Raw genomic sequence first — 20206 nt, 5'->3', positions numbered from 1 at the left:
ATGTAGGCTACAAGGTGGGTGAACCTTTAAAACATTATGCTAAGTGAAAGAAGTCAGTCACGAGAGACTATCTATTATATGAGTCTGTTTATATGAAAGGCCCAGTATAGGCAAATCCTATAAAAAGTAAATTAAGGTTGCCTGAGAGCGAGCAGAAAGGAAATAGAAAATGACTGTAAATGGGTGCCAGATTTTTAAAAATCACTAAATCATGCACTTTAAGTAAATTTTATGAAACATGAATTACATCTCAATAAAAAAATTTTACCTAAATTAACAAAAAAAAAGATGGATAGATTTGACAGTAAATTAGATATGGGTGAAGAGAAAAGTGTTAAAGCAATCCAAGTTCATCATATTGTTCAAGAAACAGATAAAGATATAAATTATTTTTAAATTTTGCTAATTTATGTGTATATAAATTTTAAGAGAAACAACAAAATAGGAATAAAACATAATTTTTAAACTTACAAGAGAAAAAATACAATAGAGAAGTCTCTATTCACCTAAAATAAGAAAAAAAAAGAGTAATAATAGGCAAATAAGTAATATAATGCATAGAAAACACAAAATAAGTTAGAATAAATAAGTCCAAATACTTTAATAATTGCAATAATGTAAATGCTTTAAATGTACTTGTAAAAATTTGGAGAACATTAGCATGGATTTTACAATTCAAACAAATGAAACACAAAATTACTGAAAATGAAAGGATTAGTAGATACAATGGAGATTATTAACCAAAATTGTAATAACACTATTACCAGATAAAGTTGAATTTTAAAAATCCATTACAAGGATAAACATTGACACCATGAAACTTAACAATAATAAAAGAAACATCAAACAAGGTAATATAACTATAACGAGCATGACTAGTTTGCACAAAATAACTTGCCCTCAATATATAGAAGATAAAACTAACGGAATAGGAAAAACTGATAAGTACACTATTAAAATAGGGTACTTTAATATATCTTTCTCTCAAACTGAGATGAAACTGGTAAAAAAAAAAAAAGGCAAAGAATAGAGAATATTTAAATAATTTTAATGTATGACTTCATTTAATAAACTACTCAACTTTGCCCTTATAGCTCTAAAGGAGACATAGACATTATACAATGAATGAGCATGGCTGCATTCCAATAAAACTTTCTTTATAGATGCTGAAATTTGAATTTCATGTCATTATTATATGAAAAATTATTTTTCTTTTGATTTTTTTCAACCTTTTAACAATTACCGACATAAAAAAATTCTCTTTTAGGCTCTATTGAGTATAAAAAGTCCTGAGACCAATAAGTTTGACAAGTGCTGTGTACATGGCATCTGTTTGTAATAATGAAAAAAAAAATGGCAAAACCCTGAATGTTTGTCATGGTAATAAATAAGTTAGGGTGGCTTCATTTAGTAAATAATGGATGTTGCAATGAATAAACAAGTCATATTAGAAACATGGCTACATCTCAATACATATTTTGCATTTAATAAAACATGTTTCAGTTGCTCTGGCATTAATTTACTATTTTAAAGCATACATAAAATGCTATATGTTTCAAATATATATATATAATTAGATTAATTCCACATTTAAAGATCTTATATTCATAACTATGGATAAAAATATATCTACAACACAGTGTTTCAAATATTTTACTATTATAAATACTTTCATTGTTTAACAATAGAATATGATTAAATGGAGTGTGATTCATACAAATAATAAAGTTTCATGTAGACATTTAAAATTATTCTTTCAAATAGTTTAAATAGCATGGCAAAATGTAATGTATAGTTAAAACATTAAGAGAAATAAAGCAATATACAAACACAATACTTAACCAATTTGTTAGATATGGATATGGAGTAGAAAAATAATGTATCAAAATGTGGCAGTTTATCTATTTAAAATATATATTATTACACTCTAGTATAATAACAAGGAGAAACACAGACTCAAACAATTTTCCCCGAGACTTCCAGTTAAGATGGAATAAGTAGAACCTGTGCCCACCTCCTCTCATGATCACATGAAAATTATAACTAAATCACAGAACAACTATCATTGAGAACTGCCTGAAGACTAGCTGAACAGAATTCCTATAACTAAAAATATAAAGAAGAAGCCACAATGAGACAGGTAAGAGGGGCAGAAATATAGAATGGCTTGGTCTCACTCCTTGGTGTGGCGGTTAAAAATCAAGAGGGATAGCTCGGCTATGGAGATCTCCACTGAGGAGCAAAGGGTCCCAGCCTCACAATGGGCTCCCCAGTCTGAGGCATCGGTGCTGAGAAGAGAAGTACCCATAACCTCTGGCTGTGAAAACCATCAGGGTTTGTGTCTAAGAAAAACAACAGGCTCCTAGAAACCTAAATGCTGCAGGTCTTAAAGGGTCTGTGCACAGATTCACTTGCTCACAGTATAGGAGCAGCACCAGGAACATACAGGGAGGAGTTGAAGCGACTAGCTTCAGGGCAACTGCTGGAGGGGTAGGGGTCAGGGAAGCTCTCTCCGGGAGGGAAATCTTGGCGGATGTCTTTGTTCTTTTGTTGAGCTCTCCCACTACTCAGCCAGCAGGCACAGGCATGTGCCAAATCTGAATATTCCATTAACCTAACACCACTCACCTGGCCCTTGTGATTCCCTAAGACCCCTCCTCACTCAACTCGTACAGTGGGCCCACATGTCTTTCAGTGGCTTTTCCACACAAATGGTTTTCCTCATCTCCTATATGGAGTTGTCTAAAATCTCTCAAAGATCCACAAACTTCAAATAGGTAGTGATGGCCTCATCCCATACTCTTGCTAAGCTTCCCCAATTCTCACATGAATGGTAACTGGTTTCAGTTTGCAACATAGCCTTTCTCAGTTACCTCCAAGCTCAGGATAAAATCAGTAATTTGAAAAATAAGGTATCAAAAAAAAAAAAAAAGAAAGAAAGAAAGAAAAGAAAAAGAAACCCAGTCAGAATAGCAACAAGAAAAAATAATAATAAAAAAAATGAGAATAGTTTAAGGGCCCTCTAGGACAACATGGAGCATACCAACATTCGCTTCCTAGGGGTACCAGAAGAAGAGAGAGAGCAAGGAATTAAAAAAAACTTTTTGAAGAAATAATAATGGAAAACTTCCCTAATCTAGCAAAGAAAATAGACATACAAGCCCAGGAGGCACAGAGAATCCCAAATAAGATGAACCCAAAGAACCCACACCAAGACACATTCTAATTAAAATGGCAAAAGTTAAAGACAAAGAGAATATCTTAAAAGCAGCAAGAGAAAAGTAGTTAGTTACCTACAAGGGAGCTCCCATAAGAGTATCAGCTGATTTCTCAATAGAAACTTTGTAGGTCAGGAGGAATTGGCATAAAATATTTAAAGTGATTAAAAGCAAGGACCTACAACCAAGATTATTCTAACCTGAAAAGCTATTATTTAGAATTAAAAGACAGATAACAAGCTTCACAGACAAGAACAAGCTAAAGGAGTTAGTTCATTATCACCAAATTAGTATTACAAGAAATGTCAGAGGAAAAAAAAAATGTTAGAGAGACTTCTTTAAGAAAAAAGAAGAAAAATATATATATATATGAATAATAAAATGGCAATAGCTACATATCTATTAACATGTAAATAGATGTAAATAGGTTTAATGCTCCAATCAAATGACATAGTGGCTGAATGGATAAGAAAACGAGACCTTTACCTATGCTGCCTACGAGAGACTCACTTTTGATCGAAAGACACACACGGATTGAAAGTAAAGGGATGGAGAAAGATATTTAATGAAAATGAAAACAAACAAAAAAAGTTGGGGTAGCAATACTTATATGAGACAAAATGGACTTTATTACAAAGGATATAACAAGAGACAAAAAAGAACCCAGTAATACCAATTCTGGGTATTTATTCAAAGAACTCCAAAACACTACTTTGAAGGGACATGTGCATCTATACGTTCACTGCAGCATTACTTACAGTAGTCAAAATATGGAGGCAGCCTAAGTATCCATCTATGGATGAATGGATAAAAAAGAGATGGTACATATATACAATGGACTATTACTCAGCCATAAAAAGAATGAAATCTTGCCATCTGCAACACCATAGTAGGACCTATGGTGTACTGTGCTGAGTGGAGTCAGAAGAATGAATGCCTTATGATCTCACTTACATATAAAATCTAAAAAACAAAATAAACAAATAAACAAAACATAAACAAACTCGGATACAGAGAAAGAACATTTCGATGGTTGCATAATGGGAGGAGAAGTGGGAGGATGTGTGAAAAGGGGGAAGGGATTAAGAAGTACAACTGGTAGTTGCCAAATAGTCATAGGATTGTAAAGCAGAGCACAGGGAATATAATCAATAGTATTGTAATAACTATACAGGATGCCAGATGGGTACTAGATTTATCAGGATGATCACTTCATAAGTTATATAAATACCTATGCCTATGTTGTACACTGTAAACTAATACAGTATTGTACATCAAATAAGAGAAAAATTAAAAAATAGAAAATATTTAAAAAATCAGAAAATAATAAAAAATCACCTATAATTCTATAAAACAGAAAAACAATATTAAGTATTAACAGGTGATGTATATATACTTCTGAATATTTTCCTATGTATGTATATTTTTTAAAGAAAATTTCTGCAAACTTTGTCTTACTCTATTAGACTGTATTAACTAATTGGGGATGGGGAGCAAGGGGGAGTCAAAGAAGCTCCATTCTATCAAGCCAAAAGTTTAATTTTATTTTATGACTTTTTGGGTCACAACATTCATGTCTATTATGGGATATTTTAGAGCACTGAGCACTATGACCATAAAGAATTTAGGCAAGGCAACATTTCTCATGATAAAGGTATGGAATGCCTATTTTATGTTCAGTCACTCCCCTAAAAATATAAGGGTACCTTGTTTAAACTTAATAAAAAACTCAGGTATGACTGTAATTCAAACAGCAGTATCGATTTAGGCCATTAAGGTTTGCCACTTGGGACATCTTAGCAGATGTTAAACTGAATTTAGATCTTCTGTTATAGAAACACAATAGCCAGTGTGTACCCATTTTAACTTTCATTTCCATGAATTCTTTTAGTAAATCTTGAATTTCCAATTACATCAAAACATGGACCCCTGCTATAGTTCTTGTTTATCCCACTGAATAAAGAAATCATTTTTTATTTGTTTGTTTGGTTTTTGGTTACTGGATATACTAGTGGGGAGAGAGGAGTCCTTTCTATCCTGATAGTGTTTATAAGTCTTATCTCCAGAGAGTACCAAAACAGCGACATCAGGGTTAGAGGCCTCTCCTATGGCAAATGTTATTTTTTGGGGGGGAGCTTTAGGGACCTTAAGATTAAGTTTGGTTTGAATTAATCATTTGATATGTTGATAAAGTTTGGTACTCAATTGAACCCACAGTCTTTATCAGTTAGTTTTACTGTTATTCAATAGAGTTAAGGCATTCTCTGGTCCATGCTGTGAGATGCCATGGGAGTTTTTCTCCTATAATCTCGAGGATCAAGATTTTTGTTGCAACTAATGAATGGGAAGTAGCAGCAGAGGCACTTAAAGGCATTTACAAATCCTAGTGAGCTCTTTGAATTCTGGAATGTGGACCTCAGCATGTGACATAGTGACTACTCTTCCTCACCCAACTAATGGGTCCATGTATTGTACCAGGGCCAATAGCTGTTTTAAATACATAACCAAAGGCTACAGGGTAAAAGTTGCTCCCCTGAGCCTAGGGTCAGCCATGACTTATGCCAGGTAGTATGGATTAAGAGACCAAAGGACATGAGTCCTGTAAAGAGTTATGTCTGTAAGACGAGAGCTCAGGAAAGAGATCTGGGGTAGGAAAAGAAATTTGGAAATTTTCATCATACGTATAGCAGTTGTAGCCAAGGGTTCGAATGAAATTGTACATTATATAAAATGAAAGCAATTATAAAGTCATATACAGAAGATAAAATGTAGTAGACAAAATCCTGCTGAGGCAAGAAAACTCGAAAAGAAGGTAAAATTGTCATCTTTTAACTTTTTTTTCCACCTTAAACTCTAAGATATTGAGATTTTTGAGAATTGCACCTGGTTAAGTAAGATGCATCCAAGATAATGTTCTTTTAGATTAACCCAAAGTCAACTGATTTGAGACCTTAATTAAATTTTAAAAATTTTGTTATCTTTGCCACGTTCTATTGGCTAGAAGCAAATCACAAGTTCTATCTACACTCAGGGAGGGGGAATGATACAAGGATTTGACTTGTTGGAGGTCACCTTAGGGTATATTCACCACACATGCCCTTGCTCAATGAATATTTATTCAGTGTCCATTCTGTTCCAGGTGATCAAGACAAAACAAAGTCCTTGATCTCACATAGTACATGTTGAATTATGGGAGACAGGTAAAGGAAAAAAATTAATCAAGATATAATAATTCTATGAGGAAGTATGGCAAGACAAGGATATAGAAAGTTAGGCTTCATGTTCCAATAAAAGACTATCTAATTAAGTTCAGGCCCAGAGAAAGACTTACTTTTTCCAATCATAATTACATTTAAAGCATGACGAAATTGTATGCCTGCTCCTTTCATTACTACCTTTAGTTGGTAGCTATCACTCTAAACCAGGAAAAGACCCATTGAAAGCATGCCATCCACTCCGAAGACAGAGGACTGAGAAAGCAAAACTTGTCCCAGTTTCTAGAACTCTACTTAATTAGGCTAACTAACCATGGAAGTCTCTTCTGGGTTAGAGATTAGCCCAAGAATAGGAATTATTCACTTTTCTTGGGAGTAGAGGAGGAAAAGAGACTAAATCAAAAATGAGCTGACACTCAGAAAAAGGAATTCCACCCCTGGAAAATATGATTTAATCAGAGTATCTTAACATCTCTCTTCCTTTGAGAGCATCATGGAAACAAAAAGCATCCTTGAGGTATCCCTGGAATAAAAAACAAAAGTAACAGAAAAAAACATTACTATCATAGTAGTCATAGTTAATCTTTCAATATTCAGCAGTACTGGTACGGAATTGTAAGACCCAGAAGTTGTAAATAATGTCAGTTTTTATTAGGAGAGTGAATACCAATCAAAATAAATTAAGGTCCACAACCTTTAGAAGTTCCTTAAATATGTATGTACATGTTTGAAAATGCTGCCTTGATCCAACTGACTGTTAAACATTTCATGGACCTTAGAGAATAATTGGTAAAGTCATGAAACTTTAATTTGTAATCTACCCTGGTTCAATTCTCTTTATTGAAATGAAGGAAAATAAGTAAAAGGACCTTGCCCTGGAATAAAAGGCTCCAGGATAGATTTTTAAAATATTTTTTAACATTACTCTGCAATAAATTGAGCATTAAAAATATTTCATAAAATTTATGAGCAGAATTATACATCTAGTAATGAAATGCAAATATCTCTGTTCATTAAGGTTCAACTGTTTCATCAATTTTGCACCCATAGTTCAATGGGGACTAATATATTGCAATGTGAAAAAATGTTTATTAAGTATCAGTATGAGGTAGCTAGGTGTGTCCAATTATACCCAGATAATGTGCTTTCACAAAGTGATTTGATTTTTATTTATTACTTCATAGTCTTAATTTTACTGGATTTGATGAAATTTGGCATATTTTTATAATGAATTACAAGTAATGAAAACACAAACACCTAGAGTTCTTAAAATTCGGAATCTGGTTTTGATGACATTGTGTGTACATGTGTAACATAATCCTCTTTAAGATCATATAAGTAAATATTGCTGAATTTTTCAGGTTTCATTGTATGTATATTTGTTTGTTTGATTAAATACTTTTGTAAATTTAAATCAGCTTAGAGTTTTGATCTTAATATTATAAGTTTTTGTTTGATAAATTAGTTATTCAAAATTCCTTTTTCAACTTCATTATACCAATTCCATAAAGTAAAGTATTATGCAAGGAAAATTACTATATCAAGATGGATCTTCAAAGAAATGAGATTTCCTATATGACACAATAATACTATTACATTATTGTACCCAGGAATTTGTAATTTGATGTGCTGATCAACCACATTCATAGTCATCGTTGTATGAACTCCAGCCAATTATTCAATGAGAATCTTTTGGGAATAGCTTGGAATTGCATCTTATTCTTTAACAGTCATAATTGATTAGCTTTTAATAATTACTCCTAAAGTTACAGAAAATTTCCTTTTCATTCAACCCCCATATAGACTTTCCTATACATGGGCAAACGAAACTGGCTTCACCACCATGGGTAGATCTGATATTCTTGAGTACTTCTTATGTGAATTTATCTTTCCTTTCTTTCTGATAATGTTGTTCATTTGTCTTTATAGAGGTAAACATTCTTCTACTCTTGCTTATTTTGTCCATATATTTTCCATCTGTTATTAACATCTTTATTCTTTTATGCTGATTTATTTGCCCTGTTTTCTCAAACATATACAATATTTCTCATAAAAAAGAACAAGAAATAAAAAAACTCACTTTATGCTATTATTCCTTTCAATACATCCTACTTTTGTCTTTTCCTTTACAGTCATTATCCTTGAGTAATTTATTAAACTACTCCACTTCCTCACGTCTTCCTTTTGGCTTAAAATTTGGAATCTAATTTTCAACCATATCACTTCCTTGAAGCTGCCTTTTAGAGGTTGTCTCTTATCTTCTAGTGAAATTTAAGCTCATTTCTCCATCCTCATCTTAATGTTGCTTCTTTCTTTGACCCTGCTGATCATTCCCTCCTCTTCTATCCTCTCTTGGTTTCTGTGATATTTCATTCTTCTGGTTCTTATACTCTGATCACAATTTCTTTGTCCTCTCATAGTTTTACATCCTCTTTCAACCCTCTTAATGTGTATAGATGTATACCATCAATCAAAACAAATCATAAAGCATAATTGTGCAGCCGTATGTGTTTTTACAAAGTTTACACTCCAGCGTTACTAGCATCCAGATCAAGAAACAGAATATTGACACCATCCTGGAGGCCAGTCACTCATGACCTCATCCTAAGCTAGCCTAATAGTTAGTCCTTAATGTTCTATTTTTCTCCTTCAACAAGTAACTTGTGAATTTATTTATCATCTTCATAGTGACAAATCCCACATTGATATTTCAAGGACTAATGTATTCTTTGAAGCTTTTGTCACCTCCTAATCTCTCTTATTCAAACACATAAAAAAAATATAATAATATTTTCAACTCCTCAAATTGTTTCCTTCTTTTCATTATCATGTCATCACTATAGTTTAGACCAGGAGTCAATAAACTATGCAGATCAAAAATTACAGCCTTCTTCTTATTTTTGTAAACAAAGTTTTATTGAAACGTGACCATGTTCATTCATTAACACATTGTGTTGAGTAGTTGCCACAGAGATCATATGGTTTTAAAAGCCTAAAATATTTACTTTCTTACCCTTTACCAAAAAAGTTTCCCAATCCCTGGTTTAGGCCTTCACTGTTTTATAGTAGATTACTGTAGTAACTTCTCACTTGAACATATTCTAATTCCTCTCTCCAGCAATCGTTTGAAAGCTACCTGTTAAGCCTACTCAAACATACTTCATTTTCATCATGAATTCCCTTGCTCAATATAAGATCAAACTCCTTTCCCTTGCAATCAAAGCCTCTATTACAATAAAAAGTAAGAAGTGCCGGCATTAAAGAAAGAAGTGGTGATATACAGCTTTTAAGGCACACAACACTTCTTTCTTCCTCAATGCCTGTAGTACTTCCTAATGTTTCCTATGCTTTAACACCTTTCACATACGCCTTACTTTTAGCTGTATCTGGATGTTACTAATGGGCTTTTATTTTTATTCCATGAATACATCTCCCTCTTCCATAACATCTATCTCTTCAAAGTTCATATGTCCTTCACAGTTGGCTTAAGTCCTGTTTCCTCCAGCAATTCCAAAACCAGTCATTTTCCTCTGTCTGGCATCTCATAACACTTGGAAATTGCAAAAAGAACCTACCTCTAAATTGTTTATTGTCTTACATTATTTTCTTACTGATTTACAGCTCCCTAAAAGCAGAGTGCATTACTTTTGCTTTCTAGAACACACTGAGTATATAATGAAAATTTAATAAATACTGGTAGCTTCAATTTTTAGGTTTCATGAGTAAATTATCATCAATAGTTGGAATCTTTGCTTAGAAAATGATCCTACAGTCTCTGTTACCACAGCAGACTCAGGAAACTGCATTTTTGGTTTTGTCCTCAAAGCCTTAGCATAGATTAGAATCTAGAAATTTAGGCGATTGAGCACAACTGCTGAAGAATATTCTATAGAAGGTTGTCGCTTTAAAAGCTTTCATACCTTAAATCACGTCCAATTTGTCATTCTAGGTACGCTTAGAAATGGCATATTTTACATTCAGTAGGTTTTACCATTGACAGAACATTTATTTTCTTAATACTTATTCAATATGTTTCAAAAATTACATCGAGTTTTTAAATTATACTATTACTTTTTTTAGTCTCCAACTCTTAAAAAAAAAAAGACTTCACTGTAAACAAATACGAAAGTAATTTAGAAGAACTTAAATTTAAAAGAAATATAAAATCTCAAGGCAATCCATGTACACACACTTGAAAACTTGGAAATATTTGTTTTGTTTTGTTTTGTTTTGTTTTTTTAAAAAAGGTAAGTTAAGAGTCTGTATACTACTAAAAATACCCAAGATTGAAAACTGCCAAATGCATTGTCTTCCATGAAAAGACCGCTATAAAACAATTTATAAGTTTCTTCAGCTCAACTGCAAGAAAAAAAATCTCACTTGCAATGAGTCTAAATGAATTTCTCAGAACTCAGGATTGCATGGTCAAACTACAGAGAGAAAGCAAGTCCTCTAAAGGAACCTAAGAATAATATAGTCACAGCAAAAGTAATGGCAGACCACAAAGCTACATCAGACCAGGCTATTTGCCTATAATCGTAATACCCAAAACAATGTCTGAAAGGTTCATTGTGACCTAAAGATAGTGGTTGCAACCTAGTACCATTACCAATTGTAAATCCAAATAATAATAATAAAAATAATAGTAACTAAGGATCCAAGAGAGTGGGCACAAAGCTTCCAGCATCCATATGAGACCTTTCTAGTTTGTTTCCTGCAGCCATTGTAACACACACACACACACACACACACACACACACACACACACACACACACAATGTCATTAAAAGATCCTAAATTAGAAATAACATTTATTTTCCAAAGTCCTGTTTCTTCTTTCCTTCCATCTCCTGTTTTCTTTTGGAATATTCTAGAATAGAAAATTACGAACCATAAAGTGCAAACTCTCAATTCTTTAGGGTATAGTGATTAGGATGAAGCCAAAGTTTATGGAGATTAAATGGCCTCTGGGAGAGCCAAGTTTGCTGTGTTTTGTTGATGGCAAAGTATTGCAATTTGTTTTTTGCTCCATGATTACTTCAGATGCTCTGCCTAATCTCTTTTTTGCATTTTCAAGGCTGAAGAATGACCCTTTTTCAAGGGCTTTTTGGACCTCTGTTTATTGACTGACAGGAAGAAACATGACCCCAAGGTGACACCCCAGAGCAAATGTAAATTTTACTTGGATTCTGTTCCAACGGACTTCTTGTAACTCAGCAGCATTATGAATTTTAATATGATTCTTATTGTAACTCAGTGGCTCACTTTTAATCTTCAGTCTTTGGAAGGTATTGATCATATTCATCAAGTCACAGAGGTGTCCTTGCAGGAATCAAGGCTTTTGTAAAATAGCATATTTGGTTTCTGCTTAAATTCTTAGTTATTTCACTCTTATTTATCACCTTATTATTCCCAATTTTAATTTTCACCTTTTTGTTTATTTGTTTTATCCTGATTGTCACTAGCCTAAGATTAACTTAAAAAATATTGTCACCTATAATAACTGGCCAACTTAAACATTTATGTATCCAAAAATGTTCTATTCAGAAGCATTCATTCAATCATTTTTATTAAGTAACTACTGCATACAAAGTCACTAGCTTGAGAACTGGGACATTATGATAAATCAAACCAAATATAGTATTTGTCTTCATGAAACTTAGGGCTTAGTGGGGAAACATAGGCACTAATCAAATAATCATAAAACAAATTTAAATTTTCTATTACATCAAGTGTTATTCAAAAGAGACATATCATGTGCTATGAGAACCCACTGTAACATTTTTTGAAAGATCAGATAATTCTTCTTTGAGGAAAGTATGTTGGAACTTAGATCTGAAGCATATTAGGAGTTAGACTAGGCAAAAAGTGGAGAAGTGAGTATCCTACATGTAACAAATGGCATAAGGAAGACCCCTGATGATGACACAGGAATTGAAAGAAATTAAGTGTAGCTGAGAGAGCAAGAGAAATTTTGGTATAAGAAGCAGCTAAGTCCCATTGATTCAACCCTCAAACTATTTCTTGATTTTTTATTTTTCCCTATCCTCACTCCTACCATCCTACTTGAGCAAAGAATCAAATACAGATCTCTCCTTGAATAATGCACCTGCCTACTCTCTGCTCTTATTGTTTCACTCTTGCTCCCTACAATCGATTCTTTGCATCGTAGCCAGTGATCTTTTCTGAATGCAAATTACATTATGGCACTTCTCTACTTAACACCAACCAATGTCATTTCACTTTTCATGGAATAATAAAACTACCAGAACTACTTGAATGGTCTGGCCCTACTCATTTCTCCAGTCTCATCTGCCACTACTCTCCTCCATGCTTTTAATGCTTCTGCCACCCTGGCCTTTTCTCTGCTCCTCCAGAAAACATTTATGTAAGCTATTACTTCCATGGAAGTTTCTTACTTCCTCACCTGGCACCTAGATATGGCTTCCTTAAAGATAGCATTAATAATAAACTCTCCTGCCTCCTACAATTAAATCAGGTCTCTCCCCATTTATATATTTTTACGGCATCCTAGGCTTTTCCTTCCTGACTTGCATAACAAAATGCATTCTTGGCCCCAATTTTTCATACTTCCCTATGTCCAAACACTTTGCCAAGTAACTTTTTAGTTCCTGCTGCTGTTTTGTGTACTTCTCTACTTCTTGCCTTTGGCCTTGGCCGTGTGAACTCTTTGGGACAATTAGATATTAACATACATCAAATAAGCTAGGATTTGAAAACTTCTTTTGTGATTAGGTCATCTGCACCATGAAAAGGATCTATCATGGTTAGCCCACTGGTCCATGAGGGATGTGGAACAGACCCAACTTACAGCTTAATGCTCTTTGCTGAGCCCAGGAGAGTCACCTGACCACACTAAAGCCATGGGAAAGTAAATTTTTTAAAATCGTATCTATGTTACAGAGATTTTGTAATTTTCTATTATAAAGGAATAACTGACCAATATAATTTATAACAGGTATGAACTGTTTTAAAATAGGAAACATAAAGTATGTAATATTATTTGTCTAAATCAAGAAGATACAATCAATAGTACAAGTAACCAACCACTAAGTAATTTTTACAGATGACGAAGAAGTTAGTGATAACAAGAAAAATAGTTTACTGTCATTAACTACCTGGATGATCATAAATAAGTCTTAACCCCTCTGATACTACGTTTTCCTATCTTTAAAATGAGTAGTAAATGAGTTTGCTTGAGAACTGACTCCAAATGATTGTTGTGACTTTCTGGAATGCTATGCTGACAATGATTCTAGGCCAAATATAGGATCAGTCAGCAGAATGTTAAGGTCAATTAGCAGTGTCTACTCTGGAGAGAGAGGAGTGTCTTTAGCATGATAGCCACATATTTAACAGGTTTGGATTAGAGGATCTCTAACATTTATTCCATATTTGAAACCCCATAACTTGAGGAGTAAATAAATTGACAAAAGACAATAGATTGAGATCTAACTATAGTCTTGGACAGGCAAGATTTATCTATTTTTGTTTGTTTGTTTTTTTCAATGTTTCTCAGCCAAGTGCTACATACACAGAATAGTTTAATAAAGAACTATGATTGTTTTATTGCTTGTGGTAGCTCCATAGCTCAACAGTTCAGTCAATGGGCTTATAAACCAGCAGCATCTTGGATGCAGGTGACAAACTCTCACATGAGGCTAACTTAGGGAATAAAAAAGGTTGAACTGATTGACTGATATGACTGAAAAGTCCAGGAGTTGTTAGCTTCTTCATGCTATATTTTGAGGCTCAAATAATATCTTAGGACTTAGACATTTTCCCCCCTTCATTTAGCTGTCTTTTGGGCACTCTGTATGGTAACTCTGGCAGTTCTAGGCTCCATTAATAGTTTCAGGGAAAAAAAAATGAAGACTGGGTCTCATTAAACTTAGTTCACCCATATTAAGTCATATATTCATTCCTGACCTAACAAATATTTCCATGGAGGAATGTGTCAGACATAGCTATTCCTCTTTGGGAAATTGTACTTGATTTTCATTCTCTTCTTTACATTTTTTCTATATATTCTGAATTTTCTACAATGACTATGTGATACTTTTATAATCAGAAAAATATAGACATTATTCATAAAAATAAAACAATAAAAGAGAATCACTTTTCTTTTGGACAATATATGATGTAACCATCTTTAAAACTATTACATCTATTATATCTACCTTGCTTTTTCAAGCAAGCATTATGCTACAAAGAATAAGACTTCTTTTGATCTAGGCCATTCTTCATTATGCTAAAAATAACTTTTGCATGAAAGTTACTAGACAGCCTGACATGAAACAATTTGCTTTAAAATGTGCTTAATGTAACAAAAGATCCTGGACATAGTGGTATATTTCTTTGCTTTACAGAGAACACTTCATTACTTCTTGAGTTTTACATAACACTATTGTTTCCAGGAGTAAAAGTTGCTTCTAAGTATAGACCTTCCACATAAATTTGAGACAAATAAAAGGATAAAGTTAATTATAAATTCAGGAAAAATCTGCTGTATCCAAAGCAAATCTATGGTGTAATGAGTAGTCATAACAACGCTATCTTTAAATATGTATTGTTGATCCAATGTCATGCTCTGTATGAGATTTCCTCCAGGACTAAAAGTGCATTGTTTAGCTTTTGAAATGAATTTTTAAAAAGATCTCATTATATAAAAACCAAGGAATAAGACTCTACTTAATTGGGATAGATTAACTAATATACAGTTAACAATGTAAATTGCCTTTATTTTTAGGCCACAATGCCCTAAATAAGCAGATTTATATCCTGTTTATTCTAGGCTATTAGGATACCTCATCCTTAATTGTTTTCCTTTGGTCAAATCTAATGCTGCACCCTGGGCCCCCACCCCACCCTAGCTTCAACCAGTTTAATCTCTTCAGATTCTGTTTCTGGAAAAATCATATAAAATAAACCATGCTGAGGTTAAACTGAATAATTCAAAGATGTTATTCATTCTGTCTCTAGATATATTTTTATTTTTGCAAAAGTTTTTTTGGGGGGTGGGGGTGGGGGAGTGGGTTGCAGGAAAAGAGGTAGTTTATTTCTTTAAGTCAAAACCCTAACCAAAAGAAATAGTTGAAAATGTTGTTACTTTAGCAGGCTAGTAAGCGAAACCATAATATGTGTGTGTGTGTGTGTGTGTGTGTGTGTGTGTGTGTGTGTGTGTATGATTCAAATATTTATACAGGTATATATCTACGTTTTATTCCAGGGAAACACAATGAAAATTGAACCAAGGGAATAATTGAATCTGAATCAAAAAGATTTTGTTTCAGAGAGAGCCAAAAATTCAAAATTGAACATTAAAACTCACCTCTCAGATCGTCTTCCTTCTAACAATAAAATTTTTTTTTCACGGAACATAGAAGTGGAAATAAACAGGGAATTCTTGTGTAGAATCTTTCATGTAGAGATTAGTTCTGTCTAGCCATTTGTCCAATTTTCTCTCTTATCTACCTACAAACGAGAAGTGTTACTTTTTGGTTAGACTATAGGAGTCACTCTACTCTGTCACTCTGAAATAATGACACTGGAGTTTTCACTATTGTGCAAAACCTTGGACAGCTGCATTTCTGTAGCTGAGATACAGAGTTAAAGTACTTAATTTAAAATAACATTTAATTTGGAAATAAACTCACAAAACAACATTGCTTTAGTAAATTATGGTAAGCACCTTAATAATATATTATGTAATTATTTAAAAGGACACTTAAAATGCTACGTAAAGATAATAAAAATGTTTATGAGATGATTTTATGTATAAATAAGCTGAATTAGAACATGTGTGTCACAACTGTAAATATAAACAATTAAAGACAAAGTTTGGAAAGCAATATGCAAAGGATGAAAAGTTGTGATTGAATAGCAGGATTAGGGTTGACTTTTTACTATCTTCTTCAAAGTTGGTAATGATGATTTCAAATAAAAGGAACAAAATTGATGTCTTCGTATTTAGTTGTAACTCTTTCCATTGTTAACTGATATTCATGGATGTGCTTTCAGTTAAATGGTGGAAGGTCATAGTATCAACTGCCTTTCATTTCTTAAGCACCTTATTGTGGAACATAAATCCCCTGTGAAAGCATCCTATGTTGAATATTTCTCATCTAATTTCTCTGTTCCTTCTTAGATACTGAGTGCTATTGGCTGAAGAGTTTGATTCATTCTCCTCCAGTTAAGAGCAAATATTTTCATTATTCAAATTATATTCTTAATATCATGCTACTAATTATACAGAAAGCATGATTCCTTTACAATCTTTTATTACCAGTAGAAAGCAATCATATGCACATCTCCACCAAGAATTTCAAGTTCATGCGGCTTAAAAAATATTAGTCTAACTAGAAATATGTAGATGTTGACATTACTTTGATTTTGTAACTACAAAGGAAAGTAAAAGGACAACTGGAGAATGTTAATAACTCATTAACATAAAAATGTATAATTGGCTATCAGACTTATGAAACATTTTTAAAAATACATGTAGGTATGATTAGATTTGAGTATTCATCTAGCCCTTGATGCTATTCAATAGGGAAAAAAAAATCTTTCTTCAATCATTAAAGAGAATGTCTGATGTCTACCATGGGTTAGCACTGAAAGGCAGATACAGAGATGCAGAACCTCCTTCCAGGTAACTCCCAGAGATCATTATCATGGTCTCAGGAATTTTCACCAGAGGCCCTTCTCTTCCTTTTGATGTTGACCTATTACCATCACCACAGCCCACCTTTCTCTCCTTTACCAAGCCACTACTACCTATCCAATATTAAAGGATACCTCATCTTGACTTGAGACCTTAAAATTGAAGGTCACAATACAGAAATAGGTGAGTTTGATTTTTTTTTCACTAGCTTAGTCCGTAGCAGAACATCTGCATACCAGAAATTAAAATTAAACAGTAAACTTTAAAGTCCACAGCACTACATTCTCCTCCCTCCATGCTACCTAAATTTCTGATACATCTCAGAATGGCAAGAATCGCAGTCTATAATACACAGAACCATCACTCTGTTCTAGCCACCTTCTCTCTTAAGAGATACTCTTGTAACTTTTGATGTTTTGTCTTAGTCTCATTCATTTTCCTGTCCAGACCCATTATGGCCAATATGTGACTATTTAATCTCATTTTGATAATCGGGAATCTAGAGGTTTTTGTCTCAGTTTGGTATCAGAAGTAACTCCAGAAATTTAATTTTAGAATGTGTCCTAAACAAGAAGAGATAAATAGGTTTAGTTTGCTGTATCATTATAAGAGTCATGATTTCTGGAGCACTTGAGGCCAGGCATTATACAAAATACTTTCAATTTTATTTAATCCACACAAAAGCCCATTTGATAGATAAAAATATTGAGAAATATTCTAATTCAGGCTTGATTCCAATGCACTAGCACAATCATCCAATACCTATACTGAATATTTCTATACCTAAACTCAGTCCTCACCCATAAACTGCCCTGTCCATCATTTCCATGCTCAGGTCATAGGTTTTGTACTCATATTTATTAGTAATCTTCAAAAAAACACCCAATGTTGGCTATAAAATGGGACAGTTTTTCTATATTAATTATCAATTGCTATATAACAAATTAAAATTTAGCGGCTTAAAACAAGAATCATTCATTATCTCACAGTTTTTGTAGGTCAGAAATCTGAATATGGTTTATTTGGGTGCCTCTGGCTCGAAGTCTGTGATGAGACTGTAGTCAAGCTGTTAGCCAGGGCTAGTTTCATGTGGAGACTTGACCTAGCATGGAGGAACCTGGTGGTTCTCCTTCCGGGCTCACTCATGTGGCTCTTGGCAGGTCTTGGTCCCATCACAAAGACCTCTCCACAGGAGCTTCTCATGACATGAAAACTTGATTCCTCCAGAAGAATAACCTGAGAGAGATCAAGAGAGAGAGCCCTCAAGACAGAAGCCATAGCCCTTTTATAATGTAATCTTGACATCTCATTATTTCTCCTGTATTCTGTTCACTAGAAGAAAGTAACATATCCAGAGGAGATTACAGAAAGTGTAAATACCAGGAAGCAAGATCACTGAGAACCATCTTAGAGACTTCTTTCTGCACCCTCCCTCTCAACCCGAGCACTCTCCCTACCACCCATGTCTCACATTCCCATGTCTTGTTATCTTCAAGTCCTAGCTGTGCCTTTCTATCACAGGGCTATGAAGACATGTTTATTGTTCTCTTAGCCATTGTCCCTAGGCCCAAGCTCCTGGCTCTTTTCTGAAATAGTAGCTGAAATCTCTATTATGTAATTCTGTAAGTCTTTTTATGTTTCTCATTATCACTTCAAGCTGCTCAGACTGTTGCTAAAGTTTAATTTAAATAGAAGGATTTTATCTTCACTTGCTTCCCAAATGTATCCCCTGGCTGCCCCCAAATTTTAGCCTCCAGGCTTAATCTGCCCTTCTACTATTTCTGTTTCTTACATAGTATGTAGGAATTTCTCTGAATATACTCATCTGAGCTCCAGATAAACTTCCCTATCCTTTAATGCCCACACACATCCTTTCCCCCACCATGCTCCAGTCTCTCATTCTTGAGTTTCCCAGGGTAGGCCTTTCCCACTCTGGCCTCCAGAGACTTTCCCCTCATGTCAGACCTTCCTGCACTGGCATGTAATCATCTCTTTCACCACTGTTCCTATGAACTTCCTTACCTTGGAATCCTGGGAATCTCTCAGTCTTGTTCAGGTTGCTGCCGCATATTTGCTTACCAAGCTGTGAAGGCTGGTTCTTCTCTTCGATAAAGCTTAATTCTTTCTAGCTTCTAAACTAATGTTAGCACTTGGCATTTCCATAGCAGTATTCTTAAATTTTATTTACTTTGTTTTACCACAAACATTTTCAGGTGGGGAAGATCCCATGATATATTTCCTCTGTTAGTTCCCATTTTCTGGTAGGAGGAAAACACAATGAAATATCAAGGAAGTGTAAAGAGATTTTTGAGGGTTTATATTCACATTCCTGCTTTAGTAAGAGGAATATGGGTAATTCGTGTTTGAATTATCATCTATACATGATATAAAGTCAGATATCAAGAGATTATAGCCCTAAAGGCTATAATAGCCCTATAAGGCTAACCAAAGATCTATAACAAAATGCATTGATCAAAATTAAGACAAACCAATGGTAATTTATTGTTAGAAAGAAGAACAGCAATCAAAAATCACAACCAAGTCAAGATACCACTGCTGACTTACTTTTACACAAAGCATTCTTTTCCTAAAATTTCAGAAACTCCATCCATTTTTCTGCCTGTATGTATGTGCAATGGCACTCACCAAATAGTAACAGGTGTAAGTGGGATACTTAGAAGTATTTTTTAAATAATATATTAAAATTATTTTAAGTATTAATTATTAATTCATATGCCTTACTAGTTAACGAAGCTTACTTCTACCTATAGTCTATGGATTTGTGTATTATCTATTTATAAGAAACAGAGAAACCATTCGAATTTCAAATAAATTCAGAGCCCAGCAGGAGAAAACTCAACTAATTATTATAAGTCCACATCCTTTGTCTGACACTCATAAGGCTAGATGTATTTCAGAATTTTTTAGATTTAAGAAGAAATCCAGTACGTATACTATAGATGATATACTACCAGTACCAAGGGCAGTACCCTGTAACCAAATACATTAATATGTCTGTTGTTAAATATAGATTAAGTTGGATAAGTAAAGTCTATAAATAGCTTCGAATCATTTCAGGTCAGGATTTG

At 33.7% G+C, this 20206-nt stretch overlaps 1 long non-coding RNA gene across 1 annotated transcript; it reads right to left on the bottom strand.

Annotated features, from left to right (window-relative positions):
- Positions 1-4601: 4601 nt before the first annotated feature.
- Positions 4602-19370, bottom strand: LOC118615029. The gene is made up of 4 exons (XR_004956277.1): positions 19140-19370; positions 18105-18353; positions 15786-15928; positions 4602-6956 (listed from the first exon to the last, which is right to left on the bottom strand). It is a non-coding gene; the product is annotated as an uncharacterized LOC118615029 (long non-coding RNA).
- Between the last annotated feature and the right edge of the window lie 836 nt (positions 19371-20206).

This window comes from Rousettus aegyptiacus, unplaced genomic scaffold (assembly GCF_014176215.1).
Source record: "Rousettus aegyptiacus isolate mRouAeg1 unplaced genomic scaffold, mRouAeg1.p scaffold_m13_p_3, whole genome shotgun sequence".
NCBI lineage: Eukaryota > Metazoa > Chordata > Mammalia > Chiroptera > Pteropodidae > Rousettus > Rousettus aegyptiacus.
This window is presented reverse-complemented; position numbering and strand designations above follow the sequence as displayed.